Source organism: Aythya ferina (genome assembly GCF_964211825.1).
Source record: "Aythya ferina genome assembly, chromosome: 2".
NCBI classification, from domain to species: Eukaryota; Metazoa; Chordata; class Aves; order Anseriformes; family Anatidae; genus Aythya; species Aythya ferina.
Genome location: NC_140297.1, coordinates 106,669,873 through 106,687,630, shown reverse-complemented (window position 1 = coordinate 106,687,630; position 17,758 = coordinate 106,669,873). Strand labels below are relative to the sequence as shown.

Here is a 17,758-nt window from a genome sequence, read left to right as displayed (position 1 = left end):
TTAATTTCCTTACAATTCTGTGTTGTTCAGGGCTCTCTTGCCCAGTTCCTAATTGGACAGCCAAAGATGACATTAATCTGGGCACACAGAAAATAAATTCCTTGTATTAATCTCTGTTTTTTAGAGGGAGGAAAAGAAATTACATTGAAGTATACACTCCTAAAAACAACCAAAGTTTGACATTTAACTTTAAACAAGAAGGATTTGGGTTGGCTAAGGGGGAGACTCACAGCTGGTTCCAAACTTGGTAAGGAAGAATCTTCACTATATGTTTCTGGAACTGCTTCTTCATTCACCTTCTCACTGATAGTCATTTCAAACTTCAGTCACAGGCACATTTTCAAAGAAAGGCTCTAAAAACCTTTACTAATGAAAATGCAGGGCAGTGGAGCTTTTCTTTTCAGGACTGTTATGTCTACAGCCAGTAATTAATGTAAAAACACTTTTATTTGTCCCCATTCAGTCCAAAGCAGGCAGGGATTTCAGGCCCATATCCAGCAGAGTACACAGAGATAAAACGCTTCAAAACTGAGGTGAAGAAAGCTCTACCTCCACGTTATGGGAAAAACAAAAACAAACAAACAAAAACAAACAAACAAAAAAACAAGTTCTATTCTGGAATAACCCGACAGTGTATGTGGTCTGGTCAGTACCAGGAGTTCCTATTGTGGCACGTGTATTTGCTTGAGGTGTGGCAAGACTTCTGCCTGCACAACTACTCAAATACAATACTTTTCACCATACTGTGCTCAAATTTTGTAAAAAGAAGTCATCTAAAGATCTAAAGACGCCTTTAAAAGCAGGAGAGTAAACATTCCAACATCACACATTTATTTCAAATATGAAAAAAATATCACGTGCAGCACAATAAAACATCAACATTCCACTGAGAATAAATTCTTTGAGATAGATAAAGATCCACTACATTAACATGTCCTGTTATCCCGAATTCATCATTTTCTGCACACCCCTGGAGTATATGGGACATCATGTAGCACTGAGGTATCAAATCACTGCTAAAAAGTTGACTGTGCCACTCCACAGTAAGTGCAGAGCAGACATAAGCAATTCTCTATATAGTTTGTGCAATCCTACTGGCTCTGAAAAAATACTCAACAGTTTTTGAAGTTTGAAGATTTGAAGACTGTTGAAGAAAAGATATTTCAACAGTACTTCTTAAAGTACAGACTAGTACTGGCATCTTTAGTCAGTGTTTCTATTCTTTCCACTGTTTTGTATACTAGTTATATGAATTTTTCACCCCATGGTTGGCTACGCTTCAGCTGTATGATATATAGAGCGTTCTACAGCAGAGAGAGAGACAGAGAAAAAGAGAGAAAAATAGCAAAAGAGAAAAGGGAATTGGGTCTCCACTGGTTTGAAATCATCTTTTGGCTGCAGCTGGCTAGCAGAACGGTCTTTGAAATGCATGTGACTCCTCTGAAGCAAAGCCTGCCAAGAACACAACTAACATTTCATATTAAAAAAATATACATCTTTTTTATGGAGTCCTATTTTAAAATGTTTATGATCTAAACATTCTGTTTTAAGATTTGCCAATTTCATTCTCAATAGTATCAATTTCTACACTGTGCTAACAGCCAAAAGTAAATACCCTGAGGTAACAGCAGCACTAAGAAGAATAATGCTATTAAAAGTCTAGAAAACTTAGTACTTGATTTAAACCTTACCAAGCGCTTCCAAAACATTAAACAAGATTTAAGTCACGTAACTTTCATTAAAATCAAAACAGGAGTTTTTCATGAATTAAAGATTTGATCATGCTCCCAAAGAAATCAGTATGATTTTGGCTGTTCACTTCAGTCTTTCTCTTCTGGGACTGTGGAAAACATTCACCTGTCAACTTTCTGCATCTATCCGCAGCTACACTTTGGATCCTAAACTAATTTGGCTTCTCTTTTCTTTCTGTTTTTTACCACCATGTCAAAAATACCAAAACTGTTTATAGAAATACCTTAATTTGGTATCCATGTAATTAAGCTTTTGTTCCAAATATTTGCTCCAGAGTGCCTGACCATTCCCATCTGTTCCAAAGATTCTGTTTCACATTAACAGCATTAGCTTTAAAATTCTTCAAAAAGATGAAGTATAATGTACTTCAGGAATTACTGTTCACATTTAATAGGAACAATGGTAAAATGCACATCATGTTCACATATGTACTCAATGAAATCCTAGCCTAAGAATGAGCATATAAGAACATGAGACTTAATAAGATAAAATGAAAAAGATCTTTGTGAAATGAAGAGTTGTCTTCTTTGACAAGTAGGCTTTCATTTACATGGTAGTTTCCATGTTTGGTTTGGTTTGGTTACAGCTACCTTATGAACTTCATGATAAGACTCATAATCCACTTCTAGGCTACTCACCTTTGCAAATCAGGAAGCTGGCTAGCTGCTGAAGTGCAATAGTAGGCTCAGAAAAAGCACAGAGTAATATATTATATAGTATATTATATAGACAGTAGTATATTATATAATCTGACAGTATAGCAGAGATCTGGAGCTCTTTAATGCCTGCCTCCTATACCACCCCTATGAAGGTCCCTACAGGTCTGACCACATACAGTGATTAGCTGTTGCCCCACTATCTTTTCAATTCATCAGAGTGGTAGGTTTCTAATGCTGACAATAATAATTCTTGCATTCTTTTTGCACTGTGATCTGACATAAAGACCAGAAGTAAAATTACAACTTAATTGAACCAAAAAAAAAACAGTTTGACATTTTGCAATAAGCATTAAGTGAGCCTGTCAGAATTCAAGAAAACAATGAGAACAGTATGGAGAGCTTCAGTGATTGGAATAGATGAACAATACACACACACACACACATATATACATATAAACGCATAGGTTTCTTGGAGCCTGACAACAATATCACAGAGGGTCACCCAGGCTCTCTGAAGGAACTACCATGGTACCAGACATAGCACAGTAACACTTAGCTCATGAGAGTTATATGCACGTGTGACCTATGTAACCCTGACACGTTAGAAACAGGTAGGCATTCTTGCAGCAGTAACTCCATTGGTCTTTTTTCTAATGCTGATGGAAGAGTTTCAGAGGAACTGCTGATTTTGTGCAGTTTAGACTATTCCTACCAATTGCAGAATTTTGATGTAAAGCCTGGGACACTTAATTGTGTTCTACAAACCAGAAAATACACACACAAACAAACAAAAAGCCCTTTGTATATCAAGACGACAAAACGACAAAGAATGCTCCAGAAATAGAAAGATATACTTTGTGCAAAGCCTTCTGTTGCAGTTGCCACTCAACTCTTTCTCAAACAACTTAGCAGAGAACAGCACACAAGTCCACAGAGGATAGCCCATCTGGACTAGTTAGGGACCCGAGTATCTGAACCCACACCTAAAATGTCTCAACAAACTGGAAGAGCAGACTGGTTTGTCCTGCTAGAGCTTCAATTTCACTAGAGATGCATGTACCATTTAAACCATCTGAAGTTTCACAATTTCCTTTCAGTGGACTGGGCAGTGCTGCTCTGCTGTATTTTCTCCTTCATCACCTTAGTACTTTCTGACTTATTACTAACCAGTATTGCTAAGTAGCTGCAATGCACACAACTGCAACTGATAAAAACTGCCGTTGGGAACATGAAGTTTTTAGCAACTTCATATTAAGCATTTTTGCAGTCACTAACTCCAAATTGTCAAACTTCTATCTTCTCTCAAACAGAAATGTTTTAGATTACGTCTTCTCAAATATCCAATTTTTTATAATTATTATTCTTTTTAATCAATACAGAACCACTGGTTTTATGAAACAGCCTGGCAGTTTTGAGTACATAAATGAATATGGCAGAAGAAAGAACTTTTTATTAGTTTCTCCATAGCACCGTAGGTATATTATGTACTTACTTACACAATGGCTAGCTATATACACTGTGCCTCTTACGAAATTGATCATTTATCTCCTGAATTGGTATCAGACAATGCTACCCTAACACTTAGCAATTCTCTGTACATTTTAAGAAACAAACCTCTACTATACTTCCTTTTCCTTTGATTGAAACTACCTTGGCTGCATCTTGCACCTATCATTCTGGTGCCCATCACAGTGTATAATTTGTGATAATAACATGAGATTCTTTTAAAGTGAAAGTTCTTAATAAGGGCTGTTACTATTCCACTGTGTCCATGCTGGTGTTTTAATTGAGATCAGGAGAGCATTTCTTGAGCAAATCCCCTGCTTAGCATACTCTGGTTTGCATGACAGGATTCCTTTCACACGACACTAAAGGACACCCCAAGGACACAACTTCTGTTTTTCAATGCTTACTGGGCACATGACCAGACCAGAGCTAATCCACTGCAAACCCCATTCAAAACACGTACCGTGGGGTGGTCAGGGATGCTGACCTAACTGCTTCACTCCTACCACACTAGTGCTGCTTGCTAGATGGGGCTCACACCACAACTCTCAGTACCAGCCCTGAAGTGCTCCAGAAAGTCCTTTCAATTAGGGTCACCTTAGGGAAGGAAGGGGCAGGTCAAAGTGTTCACTCTTGGGCCTGTTTTTCTGGGCTGTATCCCATCTGCTACAGCAAGGAGAAGGTTTTTTCCTGACCTGACATACATGCAGGCTCCTAGATGCTCTGTGCAGCCAGACTCCCCACAAAACCCCAGGGAGCCACTTCCAGGAGGCAAAAGGGCAGAATATTTCATTTGGAGAATAACTCAAGGAGAAGGAATAAGAAAAAATCTGATATATTATGATGTGTGCTGAATAGACTAAAACCAGTAAAACAGTAGTGGAGGGCTAGTGGACTAGGATGCTGGCTAGATGATGAAAGCGATTACTGAATACATACCAAGCAAGAGGTCATGTTAAGAGCAAAGACCAGACATTGCAAGTCTTCACTTGCCTTCCACTCATACCAGCTTTCAACAGATTTTTTGACTGAATAAAGAGTACAAATTTGATCCCTAAGCAATAATGTAATGGGAAAGATTTATTGTGCATTTTTTCCTGTGAGGCAAATATCAAATTATTATCATGAGATACATAAATGGCTTTCCTATTAAAAAAGAAATCTTCACTCATTCCATGTTAACAGGAAAAATAATAATCGTCAAAACTAGTTCTCTTCTAAGGAGATTTTAATGAGTGGGAACTTCTACTACAAAAATGGCAGACTAGGAACACAGAGCAAAGTGCAGTAGTACTGACTTTATGATTATGTGCATATATTGAGAGGCATATGGCTTTAAAATGAATATTAAGAAGACAACAGGTATGGTAAAGTGATTAATGGCTCTGTCTGCCAGTCTTGCCTTCCAGTCTGCATCTTTCCTGGAACTCTGGGAGCCCAGAAGTGTCAGAAAAGCTCCTATAGATAAACCCTATATCCTAAAGAGCAGTTGCTCCAACTGGCCTAGCCCATATTGTCTTTTTTATTTTTTGATGTTGATTAGTACCAGAATTGGGGATCAGGATGAGGATTATTTTTAATATTGATCATTTAACTTAAGGGAGATAACCTGATGTGAAATACTTCCTAGCCTATCTGGGATATATGGAATCCAGCATCTCTGGGCAGACTATGCCAAAAAGAGGCAGAGCCAGAGCCAGCTCACTTTGTGTAACAGTAGGACCAGTGCCTCTGAGCTTGATCCACATAAATAAATGGAAAAAATTGCATTGAGTCTGTGGGCTTTGATAATTTGGCTGAAACAAAACTAAATAGCAATAAGGAATAGCAAAAAAAATAAAAATAAAACAAACAAAAACACAAAAACCAAAAACTTTTTCAATAATGTAAACAACAGGTATTATTTCTACAACATTAATGAACTACTGATTAATAAACCAAAAAGGTGCAGTGTTCTGCAGTTAAACATTTCAGGAGAATGGGAGCAGAGGAGGCAAAAGTTCCTTCATTCATTAAATACATGAAACACAGCTTACTTTAAATGTGAAGCTTATCTATTTTTATATGAGAATCACACACCGTATTTTGTAAGTGAAGATGACTTCTATTAATTAAACACCATGGGAAGAAATAATAACTTTGAAAAAGAAAATTGTGAAAGTACCATCTATATTTGTTCTTCTGTGTCGGATTTGTTTAAAATGACTGCCAGGTAATAATGTCAATTGAAATTGCCTGAATGCAATGACATTTTTAAAACATCTTTTTCACAAGGATTTTTTATAACAATAATGACTTATTTTGTCTTCCTAGATATACTATATCAAAAAAACTTACAGCCAATCTTCCCCTACAACATGTGCACACACTTAAACCCACTCTTATTTTAGCCTGTTTTCATTTCAAATTTGTTTCTTGAAGAAGGCAGCAAAACAGCAAATCCCGCAACACTAGAAAATCTTCGGGGAAATTGTTTCAGATGAAACCTGATATATATAGTTAATTGAAAGTTTTTTTGTTTGTTTAAACTATTATTATCTATTATTTGTCTATTTGTTTGCTCTAATGGTTGGTTGGTGTTTTTTTTTTTACCCAAATTTCCAAGAGCACAGAAAATCTGAATTAATTCTGATGACTTTTAAGTTTCTTAAATAGAGCCACCTGCTCCCCATTCCCTATGAAAGTGGATCACTGGGACAAAAAAAAAAAAAAAAGATGAGAAAAGGGATTTTACACATAGTGTAAAGCTGAACCTTGCAGGTCACTAGCACAGACTCACACTCACACTGCAGGAGTAGGGAAGGAAAGAGTCAGATGGCCCACAGATACCTTATTCTCTCTTTTTACAGCAGAAAAGGGTGTCAGGGCTCCGAGGAGCAGCCTCAAAAGAAGGTGAGATTTTCTGCCATTGCCTTGGGGGACATAAACCTCAACTCAGAGAGGCACTGAGTTTAAGACCATCAAGGTTCTGCTCCAGATCTTCTGAAAGGGGGCCAAATAATATCTAAATGGGCCTTTTTTCAAATATGGAAGAGTGGCTTTGCTTTGATTTCCAAAGTAAAAGCAAAGAACTTAAAGAAAACTTGTAGTAAGTTTTATTTTTCATAAACCCAGAGAAAATGAGATTTTTCTCCATTTTTGTTGGCAGAGAAATTCTCTCCTCTCTCACCCCAACCAACACTGCTCTGTCTGCTAAATAGTATCTTAGAGGCAAAGCTTTCACTTCAGAGAGTAATTGACGGGCATCCTTCCAATTTCTAGAGCTACCCTCTGCTTAGTTTTATTGTAACATAATATACTGTTATGAATAATAATGTCGACCTAGTTTCCTGCAGTGATGAATGTGTGCAATGTGCCAGCGCAAGGAATTTGCTTTTCATTGTCTCTTTTTCTCTCATCAGAAGAAGGAGGAGTCAACAATTTTCTTTCTGAACTCTGCAGCATGAGTATAGGGAATGGGGAGAAAATATAAAAAGTATGTCTTCAACAGCACATCCATACTCAAGAAATTACGGACAAAAGAAATAAGGATCAGAAACCAGGAAATCTTGCACAGGAACAAGAGGAATATTAAAATGACAGAAAAACAGCATTCTAGTGGTAGTATCTTTGACTCCACTAACATTTTGTAATGCATGCCCTTTCTCTGAAATTGCTTTTTTTTAAACATATATTTTTTCTAAAGATAATAAGGAGCCATTTCATGCATGTTACTTCCCTTGCAGATCAAGAAAATATTTTCACAGTGTGACAAAGGCAGCACGTCGTTGGAAGGCCTGACAACTTGCCCATATTCAAATTATTCATACGAAAAAAAAGTTTCAGTGGCTATAATGACAGTAGGTACAAAGAGATGAAGTGACATGGGAAGGATGATATCTAGAACCAAGCTTCAGAAAACTGGCTTGAGATGTGTACATCCTCAGCACACCACCTTCCGAGGAAGAAGAAAACAGAACTTTCTAACTCTGGAGTTAGAATGTCATTGAGTGACCACAGTGGCTGCACTTGTTCCACCGCACGCTAAGAACATCTGGATTTCACTGCCCCAGTAACCATCACTCATCTCTTCTCTGCTCACGCCCCGTAAAATAACCAAGGTCAAGCAACTGGACTTGCCTATACAGACTTCACTGAGAAGCAATGTTATGCGATTGTGCCCAGTTTGGTCTATAACAGAATGCAGGATTGCATCCTGTGTGTTAGTAGATCATTTCCCAACACTTAATTAGTTTTCATTAGGATGCCACAAATAGCATGAGCACTATCAACAAATTAAAGAAAATACTGTGTTGCCTAATCATTTCCATTTTTTAAAAGTACTCTGTGTTTTCTGTCTTGCATGCTTCAAATAGTTTACAAATAGTTTGATCTTTCTAGAGTCACATACTTAATTAGGAATAATTTCTCTCTACTTTGGCTAGATCTAAGCCTTTCCACATAACATCAGTAAAAGCACCGAAATGTATGCCATTCTCTTTAATAAGTTAATAGATGACAAGAGTACTCTCACACTTATTAAAGTGTGGTTAATTACTCCTCATGGGAATATTTTTTAATTAAGTACTTCATTGGGCATTAAGAGAGTCATACTTTTTTAGTAAATAGTAATGAGAACGATGAACAGTAATAATTTCCTACTCAGCAGGAATTTTCACATTACAGAAATCATGTGCAATTTAGACTTTTGACTGTTAAGTGCATTTTTAAATCAGATATTTTATTTATTTATATGCTTCTTGATTGCCTTTAGAAGTGACCTTATATCAGGTCTAATAGAAAAGGGACAAACAGCACATTGTACTGTTTGTTTCCTCTCAAAGATGCATGGCCAACAACAGCAATACTTCAAAACTAGTGCCAACTGGCTCATTTTCCCTGTTCAAGCAGATCTGAAGAACTGGAAGGTCCCACAGTGGGATCAGTGCTTCAGGTGATGGAGAGCAGGTGCATTCAATTCTGTTAGAGAAGAAGGGGTATACAAAACTTCTCCATGGGTGTATTAAAAAAAAAGTATTGGGAACATCCTTGTTGTGATCAAAATAAGACACACCAAAAATGCTACAGTTCAAGATCTATGACTTGTACAAAGGTTATTGGCCCAATTTCTGAAACCATTTATCTCATCCCAAATGTTTCTCTGTATCGGTTTAAAAAAAAAACAAACAACTACCTATACTTGAATAAAATGGAGCACCTCGGCAACATTCTCTGCAAAGCATAAAGCCTGTCAGAATTTCTCACCTTTGCCAGCTGGAACACATCAAGTATATTTTATGTAGTTGCAAATAGGAACTATTCCCAGCAGCTGGGGAAACTGTACTCACTATAGGCAAAAAAAAGAAGCAAAGAGGTGGAAGAGAGAAAAATACATTCAGTAGGAAACAGGCTGAAATGGATAAATGGATAAAATTTCTAACAAAGAAGATGTTGGTTTATACTGGAAAGATATGTAAATGCCACATTTTGTACTCTCTAATTAATCTAAAATTAATTTAATCTTATTTTATCTGGAGTGACTTATTTAAAAACACTTTGTACGAGAAAAAAATCAAGTCTTACTCTAAATCCTGTATATTACTTCTTCTAATGACTATTCTGGAAAGATTTAGTTGCAGAAATAATAAAATATTCTTTGCATCTCACTAATCCCTGTTTCTATTTCATATCAACACTTTGGTACATTCCTTTTTTAAAGTCAGTGGATGTAAAATAATATAACTTCACTGGGGCTCTCAGTATTACTTCATCCAGCTTTAGAAATGATATTTTCTGCAGTAAATTTCCTGAAGTTTTTACACATTTGACATCACAACTATATCTGCATGTGACAGAAGGACAAAATGACACCTAACTGAGCCTGCCATGGGAACAGAGGGCTTCCGTAAGCACAGAGAGATGCAAGAGGGACCCACTTCAACAGGATGCTGCAATTGTTTGTGCTCACAGGTGCTTCTACTACATCATTTGCCCTCCAAAATCCGTCTGCAAAGCAGATACTGGATCACAGTCAGGATCTCACACCTTGCTCTTCCTTGTAGAAAACCAAGCTGTAATGCTAGCCACATCTGTACATAGCCAGGTATGCCTCCGCTGGCAGATTAATGGAGGTTTGCTGACAAAGAGCTCCAGACTGCAGGCAGTTTCTATTCCCTTCTACACAGAGGCCCAGCAGGAGGACAAGCGACTCATGGAGGCTGCTTGCCGCTGACCACACTCCCCCTAGCAGGTACGCGACCCGGCCCCACCGCAAAATCAAAGACATCAGTGAAGTGCAGTCCAAAATGCCAGAGGTCACGGAAAAAAAATTGACTGTAGCTTTCTGTTATTAATCTCCCTAGTTTTTGTTTGTGTGTATTTAATAAGGCACGTCTCCATGACTCTTGTTTAAAGGTTTACTACAGATATGCTAATCTAAAAAAACCATACCTTTTTTGCATGCAGTACACACTGATAAGATTTACAGTACTTCAGCACAGGTTTGAGCTGGTTACAGTCATCCCATGATGTATCTGAGCATCAGTTTTTATATAAACTCTTTAAGCTTCGTCCACCGTTATAGTGTAAATCAAACATGAAAACAACTCCCACAGATATGGTTAACTTGAGTATCCTCATTGACAGAACAGAAAATCATATCACCAGGCCAACCATTTAAAAAATCAAAAGCAGCGGAACTAAACGGAATAAAGTAGATCTGGAACGCGTGATCCCTACAGAGGATTCAGGAATCTGTCCTCTGACTTCGGCCAACCTCCTAAAATCTGCATACATTAAAAAACAAACAAAAAACACCAAACATCAACTTAATAATAATTTAATTCATCCTTAGTAAAAAAAAAAAAAAAAAAAAAAAAAAAAAAAATTAAAAAAAGGACAATAGAGGAGCACAATAACAAAGTGTTTTCACATTGTAAGTTAGACTAGAAACGTTGTGACCAGAAGCAACTACTACTTGACAGATATCTGGAGGGCTCCATGAAAGATTTCCTGTCTGCCAGTATATTTTTTTTAAATGTCAGTTTTACTATCCAGAAAAGGCACCAAAAAGCAGAAAAAATCACTGCCTAACTTTGGACATCTTAATGGGAAACTTTCTGATCTGACCATTCAGTCTTTTTTTCTTTTTTCCTCCTGGGCATACCTGTGGAAATACCTGGGCATACTACTAAAAAATGCAGTGAAACCACCTCACATCTTCTAGAATTTAAGTGAATCACATGGCTAGTAAAAAAAAGGGAAGCACTTACTGCTACTATTATTTGCCATTTAAAGAAATATAATGAAATGTTAGTTGCCACCTCTTCAACCCGTAACAAACAAATTGCACTTCTACTCCTCCCCCCCCAGTGCTGCTCAGCCCAACCCTAATATTTCACCCCTACAGCAGAAGGGAAAATTTGGAGTTTTCATGTCCCTTTCTTGAAGTGTTCTTCATGCCAAACACTCTGGAGAGCCAAAAACCTTGAGGCAAATAAGGCCAACCATTCAGAGGAAAAACATAGGGAAACCCTGAGAACAATCCACAAATGCCAAGTGATTTCCACACAAAAACCACCACTCTGTCAAGTTTAGATGTGCAGGTAGACTTATATAGGGGATGGTGTCTATTTTCTATACCCCTGTTCTCCATCACCTTCCAAGGTCAAGGATGCTGACTGGGTCACAGTTCCTGCACTACACCAGTCCTGTTGCCCAGTATACAGTATAGCTGCTGGAGCTGTACTCAAATTGCTCAAGAATTGCTTCTGTCTCAAGAGTTAAGGGCTGGCCAACCTAGCTGAAGAAAAAAAAAAATACTTCAAAACTACATATGGAAAAAAAAATAAAATAAAAAAGAATAAAATAAAAAAGAAGCCCTGCAGGTTATTCATTATTAATCCCACTTATTTTCTCATATGGCATTAGTTACACATTACTTGAGATTTTAGAGCAATTTCTAGCATTAAGCAAATATCTGCTCAAGTCAAAATTAAGCATTAATTCAGGAGAGAGATTTTAGATTTCAAGTAGATTTTTTCCTATTAGTGCCTCATAACAAAGTAATTGTTGAATTAGTAATACATTTGTCAGTCCTAGTAGAATGTGAGCAGTGAAAATTTGGCATGAGGTTCTAATTATCTACTGAACATGAGTCATGCCAAAACCGGTGGGACAAATCATACCTTAACTCCTAAAGCTAATGTGACCCTGCTGAATATGGCTTCCCTGCATTATGGCACCAATCCTGAGAGCAGAGCACACAGCGGGATTTGTACAGGTGCAGCAGCTGGCCCACATTCTCAAAAAGTTAAAGAGTGAGGGTGTGAACTGCAAAATGAGAACAACTACAACAATCCAGCTTAAGCGATTTAGCTCTGGGGGCCAAACTTCTAACAGGAATAACTAATAGCTTCTTTTCCACAAAACGGCGAACAAATAAATATGCATGCTATGCCAAAAATAACACCTACTATTCCAAACTTATCTGAAGAGAGATAAAAACATGGGCAAAAATGAGCAACTTTTGACTGACAAATTTTCATACATGAAGTATGGACCCTGAAAGATGCTAGAGAGCCCTAACTCCTATCAACTCTCTTTGTAAGCAGTGAGAAGGACTGACACAGAAGATTTTTAGAAAACCTGTTAAATAATTCAGGGATTTCTCCCTACTGTGCAGCTGTTCTTCAGCAGTTTTCATGGAGTGATGTGGGTGGTGTGGGCCTACAGTCTGAATGGGTTCTTAACTTTGAAAGGCAATCATAACTTTCTATTACTTTGTATGCTGAAAAGCAAGTATCAAAGCGTGTCAGAAAGCCATCTGACAAACAGTGAACTTTACAGGAAACAGATAAGAATTAAATGTATAACAAGGAAAATTAAGGGGTGTATTATATATTTCCAACACACATGTCAAAGGGAAATGAAGAAACAAATTTTGCATTTTGATTTATACACAAGTTCATCAGGGATCTAAATGACTTGTCTTAAGATACCTTGAAATTTGTGCATTCCTGTGCCAGGAACGCAATTTTCTAAACTCACTTTTCTAAATTCAAGGAAGATATCTTTCCCTATGGATTTGCTGGCATCAGGCAACAATCTAAGGGCCAGACAACAGTGGGAACCAGCTGGGCTGGGGGCTGTAAAAACACAGAAGTGCAGAGACAGCGCTTGCCTTAAAAGTCTGCAGTCATCTGCAATCCAGACAAGACACAAAAGCTGAGGGAATTGTTAAGATACAATGTATTGTATCTTAATGTTAAGATACAAAGCTAAGAGAAAGGAAGACTCGAATTTACGTTGAGCTGGGACTCAGTAATGAATCATATGTTCAGGAACATATTTCTGCAGCTTCTTCTCTTTCCTCAGCTGGAAGTTTCTCCTCAGCCAGCTCTTAGGTCACAGAGGGACTGTCTGCCTCCTTTTCTGTCAGGCCCAAAGAATCCCTGCATTTCTCAAATATTCTCCCTTGTTCTTTTCTCTTCAAAATTGGCCTGACAGAAAAATCAAATGCTGGATGATGGCTATGTCCTGGAAGATCTCCTCTGCTTGCATGCAAGCCCTGGATAAAGAAAGAAAAATAACAAGCAACAACTTCTTGATGTAGCGTATATCACATCTCTCCATCTCCATCCTATTTTCACCTTTAGTACTAGGAGACACTGAAGAAAAGAAGTTGTTTCACAACAACTTTACAATTCCCAAGTGCCTTGGACCTTGATCCATGGAACCTCTGCATATGCCTAAAATGTAGCAGAGCTGCTGGCTGTTGGAAATGTTGTTCTGACATCTTTTGGAGAGAGCTGTTGGTGTGTATTCCTTAAAAAGTGGATTTGCCAAGCAGTGATATCAGGATTATGAGACTCAAATTACTACTGAAATGGCTATTTACAGTTTCAAGAGATTCTCTCAGTGACAACAGAGAGGGGCCACATGAACACTAGGTCAAATGCTTACGTGACAAATGGGTTAGCAATAGCACTTGGACTTCTGCGCGAAGGGCTAATGTTGGGAGGCCTCCTGTGATCTCAGGAAGCAGGAACCAGGAAACGTATTTAGAAATGTAAGCAGAAGCAGAGGTCAGCATGAGGGAAAAACAAAGCATCCAATTATTGTAACAAGACAGATGTCTGTAGCCAAAGGACCAGGGAGATCTACGCAGGATACATGTGGTACTGCAAGAGGAAATGAAGTGCAGAAGAAATCCAAATATAGCAAGTCAAGATATGTTGGACTAACTGAACATACATGCATCTACTGAATGGCACTTCAGTGGAGGTTGACTTATGCTTGGCATATGGATAAAGCAATTAGCCCATCAAGAAAATCACATTAGATGACAAGAGGTAATAATGCTATAATGTAATACAAAAGGAACTGATTTTACAGATAAAAAAAAGAAACCACAGCCTGGTTTCTGCATATTCAGGCTGATGAGCAATTGGACCCCTCTGTACATTGCCCTATGGTGAAAGAACATGAATGAGAAAACACTATCATAGTGAGATTTGTACCTGATAAAAGCCAAATAAGCTGAGAAAAGCCAATTAGTCACCTGAGTGAGGGATTGGAAACTGACCCTGGAAAAACCACTACCGTGTCTGACACACGGTGAGAGGCATCTCATGGGGCTTGATTGTGGTTCTTGGTACCCTGACAGACATCAGCAGGTGAACTGTGAAGAAAGAAGCCAGAAAGGAAAGACAGGGAGACCTCCCTGTGATGCTCTTCAACACAAGGGTCCTACTGGATGCCCAGCACAACTAGAAAGAACCAGTTTGTTTAGAAACAAACCCTCAGCCTATCAGATCCATAGCAGACAACCTCTGCAGATAGATATGCATTCTATAATGATTATTCAGCACCTTACATGTTTACCTTATTGGTGCCTTAGAACTTGTTTTTTTATATATCATACTAAGTCTTTTGTAGAGAAAAAAAAGTATATATATACATATTTTTGCCCTGATGACATAGTATATTTTCTACTTTGAAAAAAACACTCAGCAAGAAACAGAATGCCTAAGACTGAAGGGGAGGTCTGCATGAAGAGACCTGAGATAACTCTGACTATTACTGCTCATCATTCAGTCACCAAAATAAGCAGGGTGAAATAAATAAATAAATAAATAAATAAACAAATAACTAAATAAAACAGATTAGAAAGTGGGCTACTGTCTTATAATTAACATATTTTTGCAATGCTAAAGCATAAATACTCACATGCAGAAAAGTTTTCTCCCAAAGGCTTCCAGGCAAAGTGTGCTAAAGGTTGATTCACTGGATGACCACAAGATGAAACAGTTATCAGTGCATGGGTGCTTAAAAACATCCTTATCTCCCAGCAACTGGTCACTCTTAACCACCAAGAAGTATTAACTCTCCACAGTCACAGCACATAAATCTTAAATTAAACATGTTCTTCTTTAGTCACCTGGGGGTATGTGTACAGCCATGATAATATTCTCTTACAAAATTCAGTCTAATTTATTATGGCCTGGGGTAATGACATAAGACCAAGCCTGATCCCAGTCCTTGTTTATGCAATTTGTATAAGAGGATCTCAGACCTTTGTTTTTGATATGTGCTGAACACCATCTTTGTTATCACCCTGTTCAAATCTTCTAGTAAGGGCTTAAAAATTGTTTTGATGAGATATTTCTGGTAAGGGCTTTAAACTGGTTTTGATGAGATATTTCACCTTCATCTTTTACTCTCCACAAAGGATGAAGCAATTGAGAAATTACATACAGTTTCTGAAGATATCAGTAAAGAGTTGGTAGCAAGCAAGTTGAATAGTCACAAACTCCAAGAACAAGAACTACAAATCAGAACAAGAACTACAAATCTTGACTGAATGCCAATGTTTAAACAGGAAACTAACGTCCAATTCCCAAGACAGAGCAACAGCAGAGAGAGACCAGTCACAGAGCTCTCCCAAAATAGCACAGGGCACAGATGAAGCCACGTGAATGCTTCTAATGTAAGACATCTTTAGCGTGCAACAGATTTAATGAAACCTTGAACAGAAGCATCAAGAGAGATGTTGTCACACCAATTAAAAGGAGCACGCAGGTGAAACTGATGTGAACATGTGAAAACATATGACACATAAGTGAATGTATGAAAATATACATGAAACCTGTTCATGTCAAAGCCCCCATTATTTGACTCTACTCTGCACAAAACACAATATTTCCAGTAACAGAGATCATCATTCACAGCCTAGCCAAACACTGGGAAATATCCAGGGAGATTATGACCTAACTGTCCACATCCTGGACTAAGAATATCAAAACAAAAAAAGTCTACTCACATTGTTATTTATGCTGAAATACTAGCCAACTTCTCTACCACTTCTGAGTTCCAAAATATACTAATCATCTTCATAGGAATATATTATTTATTTCATTTTAAAAACTTCCATATACAACCTCCAACTGAGGAAGAAGTGATGAACAAAAACATCTTAGGATAAAGTATCTAAAGAGCAGAGCTCCTGATGGGTTTGATTTATATCTGAATGCATTTAGCATCAGCATTTAAAAATTACAGAAGTCTATACGACTCTCCCCAAACTCAAATTTTGCAACTCATAAACCTTTCTGGGATTTATAACAGTTTGTTTTGCACTGTATTCTGCATTCCATATTCTGGGGTGGTTAGGTGGATGGGTGGACAGAAATATTAATATTAATGGAGATTTATAAAATTATAGATGTTAAACTTTGTAAGCACTGACCAAATATAGAGCATACTACCTCAGAATTAAATACATCCAAAAAAAGGTACAACTCCAGGATGAAAGTAACTATTTGTACCACAAACAGTAACAGCAACATAAACAAAAAAACACACTCTTTAAACATTGGATCACCTTGGCAGTGGTCCTAACTCAGGGAAGAGAACATGACAGTGACTGTTTAGCTCAAGGTTTCATAGATTGGCCTGAGCTGGCTTAGCAAAGATGAATGCAGTCACTGTGTGACATGTTGAAGGCAGTGAATAAAGGGAAGCAGAGCAAGTGAGAAATATTTTCCCATTTTCCATAATCCATGTGTTGTTTTTTGTTTGTTTTTTCTTCCCGTATCTACAATATCAATACCCTATTAGCAAATTAAAGATACCTAGCATAAGGGCCATCTGATATTTAACATGTATTCATCTTCAGAGCTACATATTTTCTCTTTTTTAATAGAGAACAGAAAACAAGGTTTGGTGACTGATTTTGCTAAACACTTCTTGCACAACCTGGGTAGATACCCACCTGAGCCTTACATTCTGCATCCATGAAGCAGCCTAACAATGTACTTTCAATCTGCTGATGTGAAAGAGAAGTGCTGCTACATATTGGAAACAGTGGGCTACCAATTGTATGCGGTTCTTTTTCACTCGGCTCAGCGTTACTGGTAGATCACTGCAGAGTGTCCAATGTTTTATCTGTAGCACCAGCAATGCAGGATCTCCTTTTTGACTTTTAGGTTATGTCCATCATTGTCAAGATGTCTATGTAAAATTAAATATCCTTTAAATAAATCCCTATACTAATAAACTGTAAACACTTTTGCATTACTATATAATGGAATATGACTCTTAAAAAAGGATTAAAAATGACTGAACTTCACATTGTCACATTTTTTTTCAAAACAACAGAACTGATACTTCAACCAACTTTTGAGAAGTATTTGAAATCAAGAGCTGCTGTCACGAAACTATCTAAAAAGTATTTTTTTTTTTTGCTCATCTGAGAAAATTACATAGCAAAACAAAGATGCAAAATTTCACATTTTGATTAAATACATCACCCACCAATTCAACACAATATCTGTTGTTAATTCCTGCAGCTGTGGTTGTAT

General features: G+C 37.5%; 1 protein-coding gene and 1 long non-coding RNA gene across 18 annotated transcripts in view; one reads left to right on the top strand and one right to left on the bottom strand.

Annotated features, from left to right (window-relative positions):
* PIEZO2 (piezo type mechanosensitive ion channel component 2) overlaps positions 1–17,758 on the bottom strand; it is a 432,356-nt gene that overhangs the window by 165,948 nt on the left and 248,650 nt on the right. For 2 of the 17 annotated variants that reach the window (XM_084508362.1, XM_084508363.1), the window contains exon 2: positions 15,126–15,182. The exons of the other annotated variants lie outside the window; for them this stretch is intronic. The gene's annotated coding sequence lies outside the window, so the exon portion shown is untranslated. The remainder of the gene's footprint in view (positions 1–15,125; positions 15,183–17,758) is intronic. 17 annotated transcript variants of the gene reach the window in all.
* Positions 6,676–8,535, top strand: LOC311432806. Its single transcript, XR_014690348.1, has 3 exons — positions 6,676–6,809; positions 7,319–7,517; positions 7,643–8,535. It is a non-coding gene; the product is annotated as an uncharacterized lncRNA (long non-coding RNA).